Raw genomic sequence first — 20,099 nt, 5'->3', positions numbered from 1 at the left:
GTCCATTATTCTAAAACCCATTTCATTTATTCATCTAGTTTCAGAAGAGATATTTGCCTTTTGGCCCACTGCTCCCAATGAAGTATTTTAATAACTAGATGGGGGTTGTTGGCAGACAGGAAAAGTGGAGAAGAAGCCAACAGGTTTCCAGCTATTTGTTGTGGGAGTAACTGGATTCTACCCATTTCCCTTAGGATCATAAATGTGCCCTTATGTTGACTTCCTAGGGCCTTGGGGGAAAGAATTCTCCAAACTTGACTTCTTGTTTATTATTCTGGAAATAAAAAATATGCAATAAAAAATTGCTCCTCTGCCCTAACCGGTTTGGCTCAGTGGATAGAGCATCGGCCTGCGGACTGAAGGGTCCCAGGTTCGATTCCGGTCAAGGACATGTACCTTGGTTGCGGGCACATCCCCAGTAGGGGGTGTGTAGGAGGCAGCTGATTGATGATTCTCTCTCATTGATGTTTCTGACTCTCTATCCCTCTCCCTTCCTCTCTGTAAAAAATCAATAAAATATATATTTTTTTAAAAAAATTGCTCCTAGATGAAGTTCAAAAGCATGATCCCAGCAGCCAGGCCAGGTATAATTCTTGGTCAAATAACAGAGCCTCAGTCCAGGCCAGTATGGCTCAGGTGATGGGAACATTGTCCCATAAACCAGAAGGTGGTAGGTTCGATTCCCAGTTAGGGCACATGCCCAAGTTGTGGGATTGGTCCCCAGTTGGGGCAAGTATGGGAGGCAATTGATGTTTCTCTCACACACTGATATTTCTCTCTCTCTCTCTCTCTCTCTCTCTCTCTCTCTCTCTCTCTCTCTCAAATCAAAACATTTACTTTGATGAGGATTAAAATAAAATATCACTGAGCCTCAGTTTTCTCAACTAGAAAATAAACAAAATAATAATTTCTACCTCATGGTGTTTTGTAAAAATTGAATGTACTAATATACATGAGATGCTTAGCTGAGTGCCTGGCAAATCAAAAGTGCTAGACAAAGTTAGGTTATTTGCAGTACTTCCTATTCTGCTAAGAAGTTTTTAAAAGCAAGAAAGAAGAGAAAGAAAAGATGAAGAAACTAATTCTTATGGTTTCAAATGTCATTTTTAAACTGATAAGAACAGATACTACACTTGATCTTAGCCAAAAGGCCGAGAAGCGATCAAATGTCATTTTTAGAAGGCACAAGGAGGTCACCTCTACATTTATTGTACAATCTTCTGTTCCTCTCTCATCAGGCAATGCATTTTAAGTTTTGTTCTTAGGAAACATTCATCTTCTGGAAAATTCCACAATTATACTGTAGAACTTAACAGAAATACTTCATAGTAATTAGAAAGAGTGACTATTCAAGTTTAGATTACTTAGTACAAAATGAAATATTGGAGCACAGTTTTTGGCAACTAATTATAATTAAAGTTTACTCTAGCTCCCCAACTGAAAAGAAAAGAAAAGAAAAGAAAAGAAAAACAAAGTTTTCTGTTCTATTTGTAAGCTCTTTTCTGGAGTGCCATTTGCAGGCTTTAAAAACAAACACAAAACACTTTGGAACTCCAAGGCTGAGGCCATGGTCATCGTTTCCTTAGGAACAGTAGCCTAAGTCTATACGGTCTTGACTAGATGTACATATACATGTGTGAAGTATGCTGATAAGAAATGAAATTTTGTTTAATATATAAAAGTATCACATCTTCATTGCCTGAAAGCAGTAAAAAAAAAAAAAGTGTAAGATAATGATATGTAGCCATGTGATGAAAATTTGACCTGCTTAACATCCTTTTGGAGCATAACTCATATCTGTATCTGTTTAACATACTGCAGGGTATGATCATTAAACAGAAGTTAACTAGAAAGTAGCACATGGGAGATTTTCATTTCCTTCGACTGGATAGATTCACCCAAGTGCTCATTCATCCTTATGTCAATAATTCTTTCCTCTGCCTCAGGTGATTTACAGCCTTCAGAAGTTGCATTCAGTGGCAAATCCCTGTATCCCTCCCCAGAACATAGTCTACTTAGAATTTTATCTGTATCTCTGCGTCAAACTTAAGGAAAAAGCCAAGCTGGAACCTTTAAACCAAGTGCACATATAAGAATGGAGAAAACACATGAAAAATAAAGTTGCTATTGTGAAAAGTAGAAGTGGGAGCAAGCACTCTGGTCCACTGGGAATTAATATCTTTTGTAGCTCTTCTAATTCTGAGACAGCTTTGTTGCAAATTGGCAGGATTTTGGAATGTGGGAGGTTTTTCCGGTTGGCTCATGAACAATTTTTATATGGGGTAGAACAATAATTGCTGGCCAGAGTATTAAAACCCAGAGATAATTAAATAATGCAAAAGGAACTTTGCAAGCTCCATTGCTACGTTCCAGTCTCTTGCTCTTCAGAGAACTCAGATTACTACACATTGGTTTTATTATATAATCTTGCTGTGAACAACATATAAACTACAATTGAACTGGGATTTCCATCTAAAAATTAAAATTTTAAGAGATATAAATTATAGTGTAGCTTTCAAATCTTCTTAGCTATACTGGAATAAATATATCTTCTCTCAAGTGCGGTCACTTGGGCCTGTGATTCTAAGTCATAAAGAAGATGAAGCTTTTGTGTATTCTCCTATTATATTAAAATGGAATGTGTTTAGGACCCAGAGAATGTGTACACAGACAGAAACTTATCAGCAGATACTAAGTAAGCTTAGATATTTTCTGAATAACTTTCTAAAGTTATTAGTGATTTCAAATATTATGACTCCTCTAAATTTGTTCCCTTTTTAACTCCAATTTTATAGATTTTAAATATGTTTGAATCCTAGAGTCAGGTTTAAATTTTTTCCTTCCCTGAAAACAGATTTTAAATTGTGGCATTGGGATTCCAATGATCAATAAATATCCCTGGAGCGACCAAAGCAAAAATATTTGAAAGTGAATACTTCTTGCAAACATCTTCTTTGAAATTCCTCATTTAGAAATATTGCCAGAAGTTTTTATTCAGATTATTCAGATAAATAAGGCTTATGAAGAAAAGTAAAAATGAGATAACACTCCCATTAATGATTCAAATGGACCCAAAATGAGAAAGATTGAAAATAGTTAATTAATATTTTCTCTGGTTTAATAATCACTATCCTATTGAAACTGAATTCAAGAATATAAATGATAACAAAAGACCATTAATATACTTATATAGATATATATCTCTATAGAGAGATATTAATTCTTAGTTGATCTGTGGTAAGTTACTACTTTTATCCATATGAGCTATTGCCAAGTCTGGGCCTGGGTAAGCAGAGTAGCTTGCATGCCATAAGCCAGGGGGAGAAAAGGATTAGGATGCTAGGGGAAGGAGAACTCAGCAAAGCTATTAACAATCACATAAACCTGCTTGAAGGATGAGAATCTAGAGTCTAAAATGCAGAGATAGTTTCTTCCACTGATTCTCTCCTACAAGTCTATGGTGGCTCAGGATGCTCAGTGCTGAACATCTTGAAAATCAAGGAGACTTCTCTTGCAGTTCTAATGGAGCTTAGGTCCCAAAATATCACTAGAGAGAAGTGTCTATAATACACAAAGAACAATTCTTGCCCTAAAGTCATTTGATACAAGAGGTGAACTAAATTAATAAAGTTGTAATCTAGCCTCAGATCTAGCTCAACTCCTGAGTGTATCAAAGGGATCATTCTCTTTAAATATCTGATGGCAGAAAGAGCAGGCCTTTTCTGAGGAAAAGAAGATTTATTTTAGTCTCTATGGTTCTTTTAAACACATTATCTGACATATAATTTAAATATTATAATATATGCAAAGAAACAAGAGAGTATGACCTATAATTAAGATGTTTTAAAAAATAGATTGAAGCAAAACCACAGATGATTCAGATGTGGGGATTAGCATGTGATTTTAAACAAAATACTTTTTTTTTTTTAATTTAGAGGAAAGGTAGGGATATTTCAGCGGAGAAATTAAGATTCTAAAAAGAAACAAATGAAAATTCTAGCAGTAAAAAAAAAAAATAAAACATCTGAATTAAGAATCTGTTAGACAGGCTTAACAGTATCTAGATTCAGTAAAAGAAAGAATTAGATAACTCATAGACCAGTCAACAGAAATAATATAGACTGAACCACAGAGTTGAAACAGGGACTTTAGAGATATGTGGAACAATACCAAATGGTCTAATATGTGTATAATTGGAGTCCCAGATGGGAAAGAGGGAAAAAATCAGGCAGAGGAATTACTTGAAAATATAATGGCTGAGCTTTTATTCAAAATGAGTGAAAGACATAAAACCACATACTTAAGAAGCTCAGAGAAACTTGGGATAAATACTAAATTTATAAATTATCTTCCTTCACACCATCCTTTGTTTAAAACAAAAACAAAAAAAAAATGAGTGCTTTTTTTCCCACGTTTGAAATATTCTCCATACCTACATATTATCACCAAGTTATAGCTTTTCCCAAGGCTCCTCCATTGGTAACTCTTAAAAGCCATCCAGCCCAGCCGGCATGGCTCAGTGGTTGAGCATTGACTTATCAACCGGAAGGTCATGGTTCAATTTCTAGTTAGAGCACATGCCCGGGTTGCAGGCTCAATCCCCAATGTGGGGCGTGCAAGAGGCAGCCGATCCATGATTCTCTCTCATCATTGATGTCTCCCCCCTCCCCCGCCTCTCTCTCTCTCCCTCTCCCTTCCTCTCTGAAATCAATAAAATAAAAAACCATCAAAATTGCACTTGGATGGTTAAGTATCAACATCTCCCTTTGCTAACAATCTCACTGTATTCTCTGGAAGAAATCCCGAACTTTCCTGATACCATCACAAGAATCATTAGCATGCCACAAAGATCTTTCAACTAAAAAAAAATGTTTATTTTAGTCCAATATATTAAGAAAAGAAGGTCTTCAGACTTGTGGATTTTGTAGAATAAGAGACTTATATCAATGGGTTGGGCCCTGGTATATTTCAAAACAAACCCTCCTCTATGAATCTGAAGCTCACATCAAATTCTTTGCCAAAAGGGATCTTAATTACATATAAAATATATCTTGGGTTCATCCCAATTGACTTGGTAATGCGTCCTCATCACTATGGGATCCATTAGGACATTGGCAGAAAGCAACAGCTATAGGACTTAGATAACCAGAGTTCCAAAGCGTGGGCCACTCAGATGCCTAGACGCTCCTCTGACATGACCACAAGTCCATGCATATCATTTTTTTATTATTGTGGTACTTTATGCTTGGCCAGGTTTAATTATATAAATTTGACCCAGTTTACTATTCTTAAGTTGTAGCCCAGGCATGCCTAGGAGCTCCCCAAATCCTGTTAGAGAGTCTCTGAGGTCAAAATTGTTTTCATTATAGTACTAAGACATCACTTGCTTTTCCACTCCTCTTCTCCATGAGTGTACAAAGGAGTGTCCCGGAGACCACGCAACATGTGATGGCATCATTACTCTGCTGGCTTATGAACTGTGTGCTTGTGTGTTCTTGTTGTTTTTTCTAAAATTTTCAAAAGTAGAAAATTTAGGATATAAATAGGTATATTTTCAGATAGCTATTTATTATCAGTATTTCATTACACTCTTGTTAGCTATCTTCTGTTATACCTTTTAGGTTTTTCATAACCACTGTATTTTCAGTAAGTCATTATATTTGAAATTCTAAAGTTTTACCTGCCACTGTGTGGAAACACAATAATAAGTAAATACACTTTGTAGTCTGGTTTTGCAATGATATTTTAAAATGTTTTTTAAAACTTTTCTAAACTTTTAAATTTGTCTAGAACTGTTATTATTTTATAATTCAATAGTATTTTACTGCTAATCTGTTAGAATTTAAGAGTACGTTTGGACTGGCAGACAGATATCTCCAGATCTGTCCATCATGTTTACACCCCTCCTTGGGTGTAAAGTGCATTAATGGCTTTCTTTCATTCTTTGTAGCTAAGGATGAAAATCTTACTGGAGGAAGAGTTCCTGACCTATTACATAGTGTACCCAATGTACTATTTATGTCTATGGATTCCACAAGTTAGCCACAATCCTCGCTGAACCCCAGCTCAAGAACACACCTTAACCTTTATGGCACCTGAAGATAATGTTGCACTTGAAAAAGTGTGTGGTGGTGGAGGGCAGGGACTAAAAATTCTGATCTTATACCAAGTTTTTCCACTTGATGTATAAGGAATTTTTTCATGTATCTATATGAAAGGGTGCAGGAAACATGGGAAAAGACAAGGAAAATACCTTTTGTCTATACTTTATTTCTATCTTGAAACATCACTCACCATTTCAGATGTTGGACATACTTGAATGACCCCATCAGAATTCTCAGTTGACAGCTGTCTGTCTTCTTAAAGCTGGACCTTTGCTATAAAAGAGATATCTAAAAAATGAATGAATTCTGTTAAGTTACCAGTTATTTTCACTGATCTAAATCTCCAGATAAATTTTCAAAAACACTTAAATAATGCACAATAATAAAATCTCACACATGAAGATTTTGAAATGAATTTGAAGCACATATTTCCACAATCATCTGCCCCCCTCGCCCAAAAAAGAGCAATAATGATTTGTTTTCTCTAGGGTGATGAACTTTAGTGAGGGTAACTCAAATTATTGAGTAGTATGTGTGAATTAAAGGTTGTGGATTGTGTTTTGAATAATTTGACCCCAGGATTACACTAGTATTGTGAGATTATCTAAGGAAGTAGTGTTTCTGTCTTATGAAAAGAAAACCATAAGGAAATGAGTAATAAAGGACATGGCTTATAAACAGAGTTTATAAACAGAAAAGTTATAAAGGAAAGATAGTAACCCTAATTTGAAAGGTGCTATTTAATTAGCTTTCTTCTGCTTTAAAACATTAAAACTCCTAAGTTTTCATTCCTGTCAGTCTATTTCATCCCTAGGCTGCTAGAACAAAATCCTAAAAGTTAGGTGGCTTATAACAACAGAAATTTATTTCTCACAATTCTGGAGGCTAGAAATCCGAGATCAGGATGCCAGCATGGTAAGGTGAGGGCCCTGTTGTAGGTCGCAGACTTCCCATTTTATCCTCACATGACCAGAGGCTAGGAAACTCTGTCAGCCCTCTTCCATGAAAGAACTAAGCCTATACACTTCCCAAAGACCCATCCCCTAATACCATCACTTTGAACGTGAATTAGGGGGACATACAAACATGTAGATCATAGCAATTCCCTTTCAATGCAAGGAATGAGAACTGTCATTTACAGAGATTGTGCTGACTCAGGTTCTGTTCACTTATTATCACACTTAACCATCACAACCATCTTACAAGTTGATTTTTATTATTACCCTAGTTTGTATTAGTTACCTACTGTTGTGTAACAAATTAAACCTAAACTTGACAGCTTAAAACAATCAACAGTTTCAGTGGGTTAGAAAATCAGCTACAACCTAGCTGGGTGTCTCAGGCTCACATTCCTGGCTATTGGAAGGCCTCAGAAAATATGGTTCCACAATTACAAACGGAGCTTTTGGCAGGCCTGTTTTCCCTGGCTATTGCCTGAAGACATCCGTTCCTTGCCACATGAGCCTCTTGATAGGGCTGCTTGCAACACGTTTGAGAAAGAATAGGCCAACCCCCCAAAGAAAGTTAAAACTTTGTATAACCTATCCTTGGAAATGATATCCTATTACCTTTGCTACATTCTACTCATTAGAAGAGAGTCACTCAAGCCCTGCCCACACTCAGAGGGGAGAGAATTACACAAATGTCAAATACCAGGAGGTGGGAATCGCTGAGGCTGTCTTACAAGCTGCCTCCCATAGAATTCTTATTATTTTAATAGTTGAGGAAGCTGAGGTGTAGAGGGGATAGAGAACTTGCCTAAGGTCATTTGATTATTCCATGATGAAACAGAGATTCATTTTCATGCTGTTGGGGTTCAGAGACCAACATTTTAATCAATATGCAATAGATAAATACATATTTTTTGAGAAATTTACCCATTTTTGCTGAACCTCGTGGATGACCATTTCCCCTTTTATAGGAAAAGCTTAAGACCAAACAATGGCAGGAATTTAGATGTATCAAATGCATTGGACTATGAGATATACAACATTTAGTGCTAGACTTTCAGTATTTTTAATATATTTCAGTATCTAGTAATTTTCTCAAATTCGTTGCTCTCTCAAGTTTGTATATGACTCTTAAAATAAGAAATGACTGAAACATATTTTAGCTTGTTTTATGGACTGCGATTCTCAGAAGTGTTTATTTGACTTGGGGTTAATGTGAAAGAAGAAAATATAATTTTGCACAGAGTCAGCTTTATTAGAAAATGATTACAAACACCTGACCTCAACCTAGTTATTGCACTACAGTTGGACAGCCAAACTTTCTTCTTACCGCAAAAAGAAAGCAGATGCAAGACTCTTAGGCAATGGAGTTATAGTTATTTATCCCCTACAGAATAGTGTTATCCTGATATTTCTTACTTATGTTGAAATGCTTGCAAAGGGTTAAATGACAAGTGATTCTAGAGAGCAAGTAAGGAAAGGACTAGAACCAGGTTTTCCTAAGTGGTGATTTTGCCATAATGCAGGAATTATCAACGGGGGAAAGCCAGAGGCTTTCTGACAACCATGTTATCAGTTCAATCAGGCTTTCTGTGCAGATGAAATGGCCTGTGTCCAGGTCAGCACAAAGGAATTATCTAACTGCCACCTCTCTCCCAACTGAATGCTGTGTCATAGTTGAACTGTTCTGCATTAGGGCCTTTATTTTCACTTATTATTTCTGGGAAGGAAACTTGGGCATTACCTACTCTCTTAAGCTACTCACCTTCATTTCTTTTAACACCTAACACATTACTTAATGTTTAAGAACTGCCCTGCACTTTTATGAACACATTCATGGTTTGTGCTTTGGATTTTCATCTTTATATTGAGACCAACCTGTCCCATAAGTGACAAAATTCTGAGAGACAGGTTGCCTGTTCACAATATAATTCATTCAGCAAAAGGAGGAAAAGGTATAAATTTTTCAAGACAGTTATTCCTTATGGGATTTCCAGATCTGTAGCATCAACACTTTGAGGATTATTCTTTAAACCACTTTTCTTTTCCATATATCTTTGAGACTGTCTGAAAATTCAATTTGGGCATTCTCATCATAGAAGTTAGATAAAAATATTTTATAACTATGAATCTAGGCATCTGTTTAATAGCATTTAATGAGCCATATGAATGTATTTCTTTTTAAAAATGTATTAATATTACTAAAGAGTTTGATGTGACTATAATCCACATTTCTATATTTCTAATAAATTACTATATCTAATAAACTAAGTATTATTACTTGAAAGTATATCATTTGCACTCAGTAAACTTCAGAGTATCCATTTGTCATGATAAAAATGAAACCTGACATTGTCTATGAATTTCATAACAAATCATTACCATATAAAACTAAACATGAACAACTGAATAGCTTAACTGGCTATAAACATTTTTGCTATAGTCACTATTTTACTATTAATTATGTCTTCACATAATTTTAAACTTAGAAAATGATATTGAATATGTATGATGCAATTAATTGGGCCAGATATCACCAGAGCTTTTGGCCAAAGTTTGTCTCTTCTTCCCAATCCATGCTTATTCTATTATTGTTTTGCTTATTTTGAGCTATTTTAGAGGAAAGCAGATTGACACTACTGAGATTTGAACAGGCAGGAAAGAAAGAAAGGGAGTATGTATGATGCGAGGAACAGCCAGAAGTCTGTTCAGCTTTAACCTTCACCATGCCTCTACTTGTTGGTTTGCTCTCCATCAAGTAGTGTGAAGGCACTGCCAATAATTCCCATTCATCAGTGAGTGCTCCTTACTTTGTTTTTAATCATCCAGTCATATCATGCTCACCATGAAGAAGCATAGCTATATTTACTGAGCATTAACTGACTGCTTGGCGCATTATCTAGTTTAATATTCACCACTATAACCCCGGGAGGTAGGTGGTAGTATTATCCCCATTTACAGAGGGAAAAAGTGATGCGTCAGGGCCAAGCAACTTGCCTAATTTAATAGAAGTAGTAAGTGATTCCATTGGAATTAACACTCAGGTCTTCCTAACTCTGTACCTATACTCTGAACTGTTGCTCACGTTATTTTTTAATTTAATTTAATTTTTTCCATAATCTTTCGTCCTCTCTATGCCCTCTACCACCTCTACCCATCTCCCACCACCCCCAAAATCACCACACTATTGTCCATGTCCATGAGTTCTCTCTCTTACTATTTGCTCAATCCCTCCATCCCACCCTCAACACTCCCCAACCCAAGCTGCCTGCTTGCTCTCTATCTATAGGCTATCTCTATATTGCTTGGTAGTTCACTTTGTTCATTAAATTTCATATATGAGTGAAATATGGTACTTCTCTTTCTCTGACTGGCTTATTTCACTTAGCATAAGGTTCATTCGTGCTGTCACAAAGAATAAAATTGTCTTCCTTTCTACAGCAGGGTAGTATTCCATTGTATAAATGTATCTACTCATCTACTTATAGATACTTGGGCTAAACTGATGCTCATATATTTTTGAGATGGGCACTGGGGAGTAGGATGCCATTTCTGGATCACAGTGAATAGTATCTACTCAAAGGGGAAACAAAGCTAGGGTTTCAGGTTTATTAATGTCATACTTTACCCAAACCACAAATTCTAAAATACCCAATTATACACTACAAAAGAAAGGTGAATAATATTCATCTGAATTACTCAGTCAGCAAGATGACATCCTAATCACAGGATTGCCTAAGCATTCTTTAAGAGTGAAACAAAAAGGGTTAGTTTACATATGGGACTCTACAATGAGATTCTTCGTGGTTTCAATATACACAGTAAGGTATTTTTTTTATTGCATCATTATGTTTTCTCAAACAAAATTCTATACACAAAAATGGCATATCTCTCCTGAATAAATTCAAACTTAAACCTCTCCATTGAATGCTAAAAAGATAAACAATAGTTAAAATCAGCTGAAATAAGTTTAAAAGTTTTCTTACATCTTGGATTAATTAGAACAGTTAATATTTCTGTAAATATGGAATTTTTTGTTTTATTTTGTTTTATTTTAAGCATTTGATCCACTGACCTGATCATTAGCCATGACTGGAGCCAAAAATCTTGCCTTATGGCTTTAGTTACTTTTGAAAATACAATAATATTTTCTATTATATGAAAACTATCACATGGTTGACTACACACAGCCAAACTGCTCTGACTTAGCTCTGCAACCTGGCATGTTCCCCATTCATTAAACTGATTTCCCATTGTATTAGGGAAAGAGCCTAAACATTAGAAACAAATATTATATTTCTCTATGTAGACATTTTTTAACCCTCTGTTGTTTATGGCCAACATTCACAATTTTGGCTCCGGAGTCCAGAGTCCTCTCACATAAACTTGTTTCACAACATGTGCTCTACATTTGTTTCCTAGGCTGCAAATGGCTTGGACATGTGCTGACTAACACTCTTAACACCAAGGGGATTTCATTAGATTCATACAGTTTGGCAAGCATTTTGCTATGAAATTTGGGTGAAGAACATAAAATAATGTGTTTTTCTTCTTCCTAACCTCTTAAGTAAGACAGCTTTTCAGATTGCTTACAGACAACTTTATTCAGATACTGAATCAGCCTTCACGCTAGAATAAATGTGTGTATAAAATTGAGTTCATATATTTTTGGACTAATCTGAGAATAAATTTTCACATCCATTTGAATATATTAATTGATGAGGATGAGTCTTCTGCCTATAAAACAAAATATGATACCAGAAAACATAGCCTTGCTCTTCCTCTATCATTTTTGCACACTCAGTTTGAGTAATGAATTTATTTACTGAAATATACATTACAGAATGTTTCCAGTGTCAATATGATGTAATTGACCTTTCAACCCATGAATATGTTATATATTTTCATTTAATTGTGTCTTTATCAACTTCTTTCATCAATGTCTTATAGTCTTCAATATACAGATCTTTCATCTCCTGGGTTAAGTTTATTCCTAAGTACTTCATTGTTTTAAAAACTATCATAAATGGAATTGTGTCCTTTATTTCCTTTTCAGATAAGTCATTATTAGTGCATAGAAAGCAATTAATTTTTATATGTTGATTTTGTATTTTAAACTTTACTGTATTTGTTCATTAGTTCTAACATTTTTTTGTGGCCTTTAGAACTTTTTATATGTAAAAGCATGTTTTCTGATTTGAATGCCTTTCTTTGTTTCCTTTTTATTTTCTTATTGCTATACCTGGGACTTCCAATACCATATTGAAAAGGAGTGGTTAGAATACACACCCTTGTCTTGTTTCTGATCTTAGAAGAAAAGCTTTCAAACTTTCACCATTGAGTATGAGGTTATCTGTGGTCTTGTCATTTATGCTCTTTATTATGTTAAAGTATTGTTCCCTCTATTCCAACTTTGCTGAGAGTTTTTTTTATCATGAATAAATGTTAAACTTTGTCAAAAAGCTTTTTGTACATCTATTAATATTATCTTATAATGTTTATCTTTCATTATATTAAGGTGATGTGTCACATTCATTCATTTGCATATGTTGAACCATCTTTGCATCCCAGAGAGTAATCCCACACAATCATGGTGTATGATCATTTTAATGTGCTTTTGAATTTGGTTTGCTAGTATTTTGTTGAGTATTTTCCCATCTATATTCATTAGGGATATTGCTCTAAAGTGCTTTTTTTTTCTTGTAGTGTCCTTTTTATGGCTTTGACATCAGGCAAGGTAAGGCTGGTCTCATAAATTAAGTTTGGGAGTATTCCTCCACTTAAATTTTTTGGAAGAGTTTGAGAAGACATGACATTAATTAATTTTTTAAATGTTTGGTAGAATTCACCAGTGAAACCATCTGGTCCTAGGCTTATCTTTTTGGGGAAGTTTTTAATTATGAATTCAATATCCTTACTTTTAATTGGTCTGTCCAGATTTTCTATTTCTTTATGATTCAGCCTTGGTAGGGTATATATTTCTAAGAATTTATTCATTTCTTCTAGGTTATTCAATTTGTTGGCATACAGATATTTTCAGTATTTGCATGATTCTTTGCATTTCTGTGATATCAATTGTGATATCTCCCATCCATTTATAAATTGTGGAGTCCTCTCTTCCTTCTTGGTTAGTCTAGCTAAAGGTTTGTCATATTTATCTCTTAAAAGAACTAACTCTTGGTTTTATTAATCTATTCTCCATTTCATTTATTTATTAATCTTTATTGTTTCCTTTATTCTTCTAACTTGTACTTGTTTTGTCCTCCTTTATCTAGTTCCTTGAGGTATAAATTTAGGTTGTTTAGTCATAATCTTTCCATTTCTTTGATCTATGCATTTATCACTAGTAACGTCCATCTTAGAATTGTTTTTGTTGCAGCCATTAAGTTTCAGTATATCGTGCTTCCATTTTCATAAGTCTCATTTTTTTCCTCCTTTGATATTTTCTTTGATCTATTGGTTGTAAATGAGTGTGTCATTTAATTTTCATGTATTTCTTTATTTTCTAACTTTCCTCCTGTTAAGTGATTTCTAGTTTCATACCAGTGTGTTCAGAAAATTTTTATCTTCTTGAATTTGTTGAATTTGTGGAAAATTGTTTTGTGGCCTAACATATAATTTATCCTCAAAAATGTCTTGTGTGTACTTGAGAAGAATGTGCACTCTGTTGCCTTTTAATGAAATGTTTTGTATATCCCTGTTAGATCCATTTGTTCTATATAGTGTTGCTCAAATCTATTTGCTATTGATTCTCTCTCTGAATGATCAATACATTGTTGAAATTGGAGTGTTAAAATCCCAACTCTGACTTTTGACAATTTAATTATAATGTGTCTCATTTTAGCCCTTTTTGGGTTTAACCTAGACGAGGTGCCTTATTAATGCTTTAAATAGACTTCTGTGCCTTATTCTTCTCTTTCTGGGATTCCCATAACATGTATATAAGTCCTATAGATTTTCCATACTCTTTTTTAATTCTTTTTCTCTTTTCTCCTCTAACTGGATAATTTCAAATGACCTATCTTATAGTTCATTGATTCTTTATTGATTCCTTATTCTGCTTGGTTGTGACTTCTGTTTAGCTCTATTGAATTACTCAGTTCAATCATTGTATTCTTCTGCTTTAGGATTTTTCTTTGGTTTGTTGTTGTTTTCTTTAGTTTGTTATTTCTTTGTTGAACTCATTTGATATGTACTTTTTTTCTAGTTTTCTTTAGTTGTCTCTATGTTCACTAAGCCTCTTCAAGAGAATTATTAAGAACTCATAGAGTTCATAGATCTCTATTTCTTTAGGGTGTTAGTGGAGCTTTATTAATTTTCTTTGATGGTGTCATGTTTGTTTATGGTCCATGATTCCTTATATTGGTATTTTCACATTTGAGTAAGTAGTCTCCTCTTTCAGACTTTACAGTTTGAGTTAACAGGAACAAATCCTCACCAGCTGGTTTCACTTGACACTCTAGATGGGCCATCATCAGGGTAGGACTTGCTATTTGGGGTCTCTAGTTAAGCATGATCACTCCCCATGCTTTGAAATTAGATAGAGAGCCAGTGACTGGATACTGGGCACCTGTTCACTGGGCCACATGTTCAAACAAGGTGGCTGGGTGGCTCCCTGATCAGGCAAGGCAGCTTGCTGTGCTCTAAGGTCAGACAGTGCCTTGAGCTGAACATGCAATCACCTGTGGTTGGGCAAGGTGACACGTCTGGATTATGTGTTCAGACAGGGCTACAGGCAGTGCTTCATGGTTGGACAAGATCTCAGGTTGTGCTGTAAGATCAGGCAGGGATGCAGACTGTGCTGTGAACTCAGGTAGGGCTATAGGCCTGGCTTTGTGATCAGGTAAGCTACTGGCTATACTCTTCTGTTGGGCAATGTTTTCTGCTTAGCTCTTTAATTGGAAGGGTTTTCCAACTACATTTTACAGTTGGTGGGCTAGAGACTTTGTTCTGCATTCAGAAGGAGTTGTTGTCCAAGCTCCCTTGTCAGGTAGGTTTGCAGGTTACGTTCTGCAATTTGGTACGTTCATTGGGCTCTCTATCTGGATGAGGCCACAGCTATGTTCAGCGATCAGGCAAGGCCATAAGCTAGTCTCTACTGAGCTATGGGACTGTAGGCTGGGCTATGTGAATGGGTTGTACCATAGGCTGGGTTCTGAGACTCTCCAGAAGCTAATTTGACAGTTGGGAAATATTGCTGGCCCGGCTCCCTGCCCATTCATAGCTGCAGGATGAACTCCACAGCTGCCCAGATTTTCTCATCAGGCTTCCTGGTTGGGTGGAACTGGAAGCTATACTCAGCAGTTGGGGAAACACTGCAAATTTGTTTTCTGTCCAGATGGGGCTGTAGAACAAGCTTGATAGCCGATATGGCTAGTTGGCTAGGGATCTAAACCAGGAAGAACTATCAACTGAGCTCCCTAACCAGACAGGGCTACTGGTTCGACTCTACAGATGCACAGAGCCACTGGCTTGGATGTCTGCTCAGGCATGCTGCAAGGAGTCATATAGTCCACCAAGATCTGAGTGCTGGTGGCTGTAAGCCCTACCACCATTCTTCCTCTCTATCTGATCCCCAGTGGTCCAGCCCTACAGATTCCCCAGTGATCTTTGTGAGGCAAGATCTGAATGGGCTTCCTGGGAAGTATCCTACAATGCTCTGAGAGCTGGAAGGTCATCTTGGGCTCTCTGCCCACCAAAGAGAACCTAAACCTAGAGGGACCCTCTTATATTGGCTCTGTGCTAGCCTGGGGAATGGGAAATGTGGTCAAAGTATGGCAGCTCCTCTTACCTGCCTAATGTAGTTCTTCATGGTCTTGTCTCGGGGGTGCTTCAGCCTCAACCTGGATTTAGGGATTTTCTCAGTGGTATCTTGTCTATGGAGAGTTGCTAATTGGTCCTTTTGTCTGGGGGACTGAAGTTAAAAACAACCTATGTTGCCATCTTGATGATGTCATCATCTTCACATCTCTCTCAACGTAACTCATTGGTCTGTGTCTCACCTGGATGCCCAGCTAGATCTGTGGCTGTGTTTCTTGTGTGCACAAAGGCATCAGAGGTAAATAGAAGACAAATGATGCTTCCTCATCTCTCAGAAAGGGGGTGGGGGTGTAACATGAGCACCAGCACCACAGAAGGACAAAATCACACCTTCTCTGAACACTTGGACTCAAGCCTAGGTAAAGCTCCAGGCCCCACCCCAGAGCCAATTAGAGGTTAGGCCCTTGGGAAGGCCAGAGGTGAACTTGGCTCAGGAGGAAAAGCAAGGATGAAGACCACTTCAAGGGAAGAGGAAGCTGGTAATGAGATATGTCCTAAGGCATTTTTCTCTTACCACAGAAATATATCCTATCTCCTGCTACCATCCACATCAGTTTCTCTCCTCTTGCACTCTCGAACAAACCACAAATATAAGGTACAAACAAGGGCATAAGAGATACTTCTTTTGATTCTGAACCATTTTGAATAATTAGTAAGTTATTTTATAATTATTATTTTTAAGGTGAAGTTAGCTTTGAAATTTCTAACAAATCAACTAAAAACAAAATTTTGACAATTTTATGATTTTGAATATTAACTTGAATTATTTGAACATATAAGGTATTCAATAACTTTATCAATTACTTAGTTTAAATGTGAAAAGTCATTATATATCTATTAACTACTAATAGTAAATACCCAACATAAAATAGTCTATAAAGTCAGTGTTTTCCTAATATTTCAACACAAGCATTGTTAAAGAAGTCTATTGCATTAAGGAATTTCCATTAGATTAAACAAAATAAACCCAAGAAATATTTGTGAGATGGATGCTTTCTATGCTTTGTTTTGTTAGAAATCACAGTTCAGAGAGCTGTTAAGGTCACAGATCACTACCCAGCTGAAATAAAGCCTGAGCCTAGTCACTCTGAACCTAGTAGTCCTCAGCAGCTTCATGGAACAATTTCATTGTTTCTCCTTAACATCATGGAACAATTTGACTGTCAAGTGGTACATACTATGTTTTTCTCAAGATTTTAAACATGTGAATAGTCACTTTGTTTTTTTACCCTATCAAATTTCTGATGTGATTTTAGCCAAAATTTTATGACTAACACATATTTCTAAGCCAGCATCTAATTAGTATTATGTAAGCTATAATACAACTGAACTCAAACTGGAATATTTTTAAAACCAAAACACGTATCTTCCCAAAGTGTCTGTTAGTAAAACCAATCTGTATATTTGGTTAAGTCTATTCTTTATACCAGATGCATATTTATTTCAAAGCAATGTATTTTAAGTCAACCTCCAAAATTCTTCTCTTAACCACTCTGTTATAGTCTCCTCACTATATATTATTTAAATGATACTCTATCACTGTCTTTGTGGATACAAGAGGATTCCAGAAGAAAATATAACCTTTTAAAATTAAAAGTATTCTAAATCAACCATGATCAGCACTTTATAAAAATAGAACTACATATATGCACATACACAAATGCACACAATCATGATCAGATGACAAAACATTGAATCTGTTTACCACCAAATAAATAGGAAAAGGCATAATATAGCTCTTGGTACTTCCCAGGAAAGTCATGGATCCTGTAACCTGTTTTTCTTTCCCTCTTTTTAACCACTAGCTCCTATCATTTATGTAGTCCTCAGGAGTCTGGTAAAGGGGAAAAGATGAAACACCTTTTAGTTATTTTTTTAATTCCTTAAAACAATAAATATACTTGTTTTCTTATAAAGCAGTTAAACTAAAACCAAGAAAAATAATACCTGTGATTTATAGAGCATTTATAATATACCAGATACTGTCTTAATGCTCTTTACATCTACTTCATTTGAATTTTTCCACATCTTTACAAAGTAAATGATAGCTTCTATTTTTATATGACCAAACTGAGTATCTAAAGTTAAATAAATGTTGGAGGTATATAGTTAGTTAACTTGGACCACCTTTCTGATTTCGAAGACCATAGTCCCTCTTCACCTTGTATTCCTAATCAGGATATATGTACTTTTATTCAAAGGATACAGGACATTAAAATTAGCTTTGCAGCACGTCATAATTTGGAGCCCAGGATTCTTTCATATCCCCATAAGATATTCAAACAACACTAGTAAAAAGTTTTTCATTTCCTGTTCTTGTTTTCCCACTATTCCAAGCTTCTATACTCCACAGTGTCAAAATATCTACAAGACTAGTATTGTTACATTTTCTAGAGTTTTAGGTTATCTCTTAATTTCTTACCTGTCACTTTCTCCTGAGAATACTTTCCTTGACCCTTCATTCCTGGGGTACATATCTATGCATTTTTTGCTATAATTTTTATATTGCTTTTTTAGTTAAGGGTCTCCTCACTTGAATTGCAGCACAGTTCTCAATGTTGCGTGTCTTCCCCAACAAGTTCAGGGAGGTAATTAGTTCCCTAGGGAGCTGGTTTGAGTAATTATTTTCTCAACTCCCCCAAGGGAAGTGTATGGCTAATACCATTCTAGGTGCAAGAGAGATAAGATAATTTATTGCATTCAATGGATTTCTTAGGATATTAGAATTTAATTCCTTCTCCAAACTCCATTGAGGAGATTCATGGAGTGTCTTCTATTTAGTTATGTATACTCTGCATACTCTCCCAGGATCATAGCACTTTTTTAACTGTCAGGAAAATATTTTAAAATACCTCTGGGTTTTGTTTCCCTCATTTTTATGCATTTTCTTTTATTTCACTCAGTCAGGTACAGATCTTATACTCACAGCCCTAGCAGAGTCTTGTGACAGATGTAAAACAGAAGAAATCTATGATTCCCAGAGCTAAAGAGGATTCCACGGTACAGATAACATATCTGGGCATGCAGATAGCGATGAGAACTAGGGATAATAAAGCTTTCCTGCCTCTTCCCAGGGAAGGAAGCAATTTTTCTGTGTTCAGAGCTGAAGGGAGGGCAGCTGTTGATTCTGACAGCAGAGCATATTCCCAGCCCATATTCTTGACACTGCCCCTGCAAGTGAGCGAAAACTGAGAGAAGTGGCTTGTATAGGCAGGCACTGAGACTGGCAGATTTGAAAAATTGCCTGGTACCTCAGTGTGCTCTAGAAACAAGAGAGCCTTGGGCTCCGAAGGGGCCATGCAGACCAGTAGACTGGATGCTCCAACAACTACAGTTATGGACCCCCAATCAATGATTCCCTCACCTGCGCCCAGCAAATCCTAAGTCTTAACACCATTTAAGATGCCAAATCTCAATCATAAATTCGAGGGACAAGAATGTGAAATTCCAGGGGAGCCAGGGTAAGTTCCCAATCAATGGAACAGAATGAGGGCTGAAAGTAAAAATTAAAGTGAACAAAAGTAAGGCCTGAGTTTTGCACCAAGATCATATCCATGTGGGTCTTTAAAACAATTCAAGAACATTAAAAGGGCAGATGTGTTCATTTTCTTTTATTACATACTAGGGGCCCAGTGCACGAAATTCGTGCACTGGGTGTGGGGAGGGGGGAGTGTCCCTCAGCCCAGCCTGCCCCCTCTCACATACTGGGAGCCCTCAGGCATTGACCCCCATCACCCTCCAATCGCAGGATCGGCCCCTTGCCCAGGCGTGACGCCTCTGACAGACGCGTCAGGCCTGGGCAGGGGACCCTCATTTCCCCCCATCACTGGTTCTGCCCCCAGCCCAGGCCTGATGCCTCTGGCCCAGGCATCAGGCCTGGGCAGGGGATCCCCAGACCCCTCCGATTGCTGGCTCTGGCCCTTGCCCAGGCCTGATGCCTCAGCCAGAGGCGTAGACCCCCATCACCCTCTGATCACCTGATCGGCCCCATGCCCAGGCCTGACGCCTCTGCCAGAGGTGTCAGGCTTGGACATGGGACCCCCATCTCCCCCCAATCACTGGCTCTGGCCCCCGCCCAGGCCTGAGGCCTCTGGCCCAGGAATCATGCCTGGGCAGGGGACCCCCATCTCCCTCTGATCGCTTGCTCCACCCCCTGCCCAAGCCTGACGCCTCTGACCCAGGCTTCAGGCCTGGGCAAGGGGACCATCATATCCCCCCAATCCCC

General features: G+C 36.9%; 1 pseudogene; it reads right to left on the bottom strand.

Moving 5' to 3' along the window:
* Positions 1 to 1,064: 1,064 nt before the first annotated feature.
* On the bottom strand, positions 1,065 to 1,163 carry LOC132239000 (U2 spliceosomal RNA; annotated as a pseudogene).
* Between the last annotated feature and the right edge of the window lie 18,936 nt (positions 1,164 to 20,099).

Source organism: Myotis daubentonii, chromosome 7 (assembly GCF_963259705.1).
Source record: "Myotis daubentonii chromosome 7, mMyoDau2.1, whole genome shotgun sequence".
Lineage (NCBI taxonomy): Eukaryota > Metazoa > Chordata > Mammalia > Chiroptera > Vespertilionidae > Myotis > Myotis daubentonii.
The sequence above is the reverse complement of the archived record's forward strand: the minus strand, read 5'-3'. Positions and strand labels throughout refer to the sequence as shown.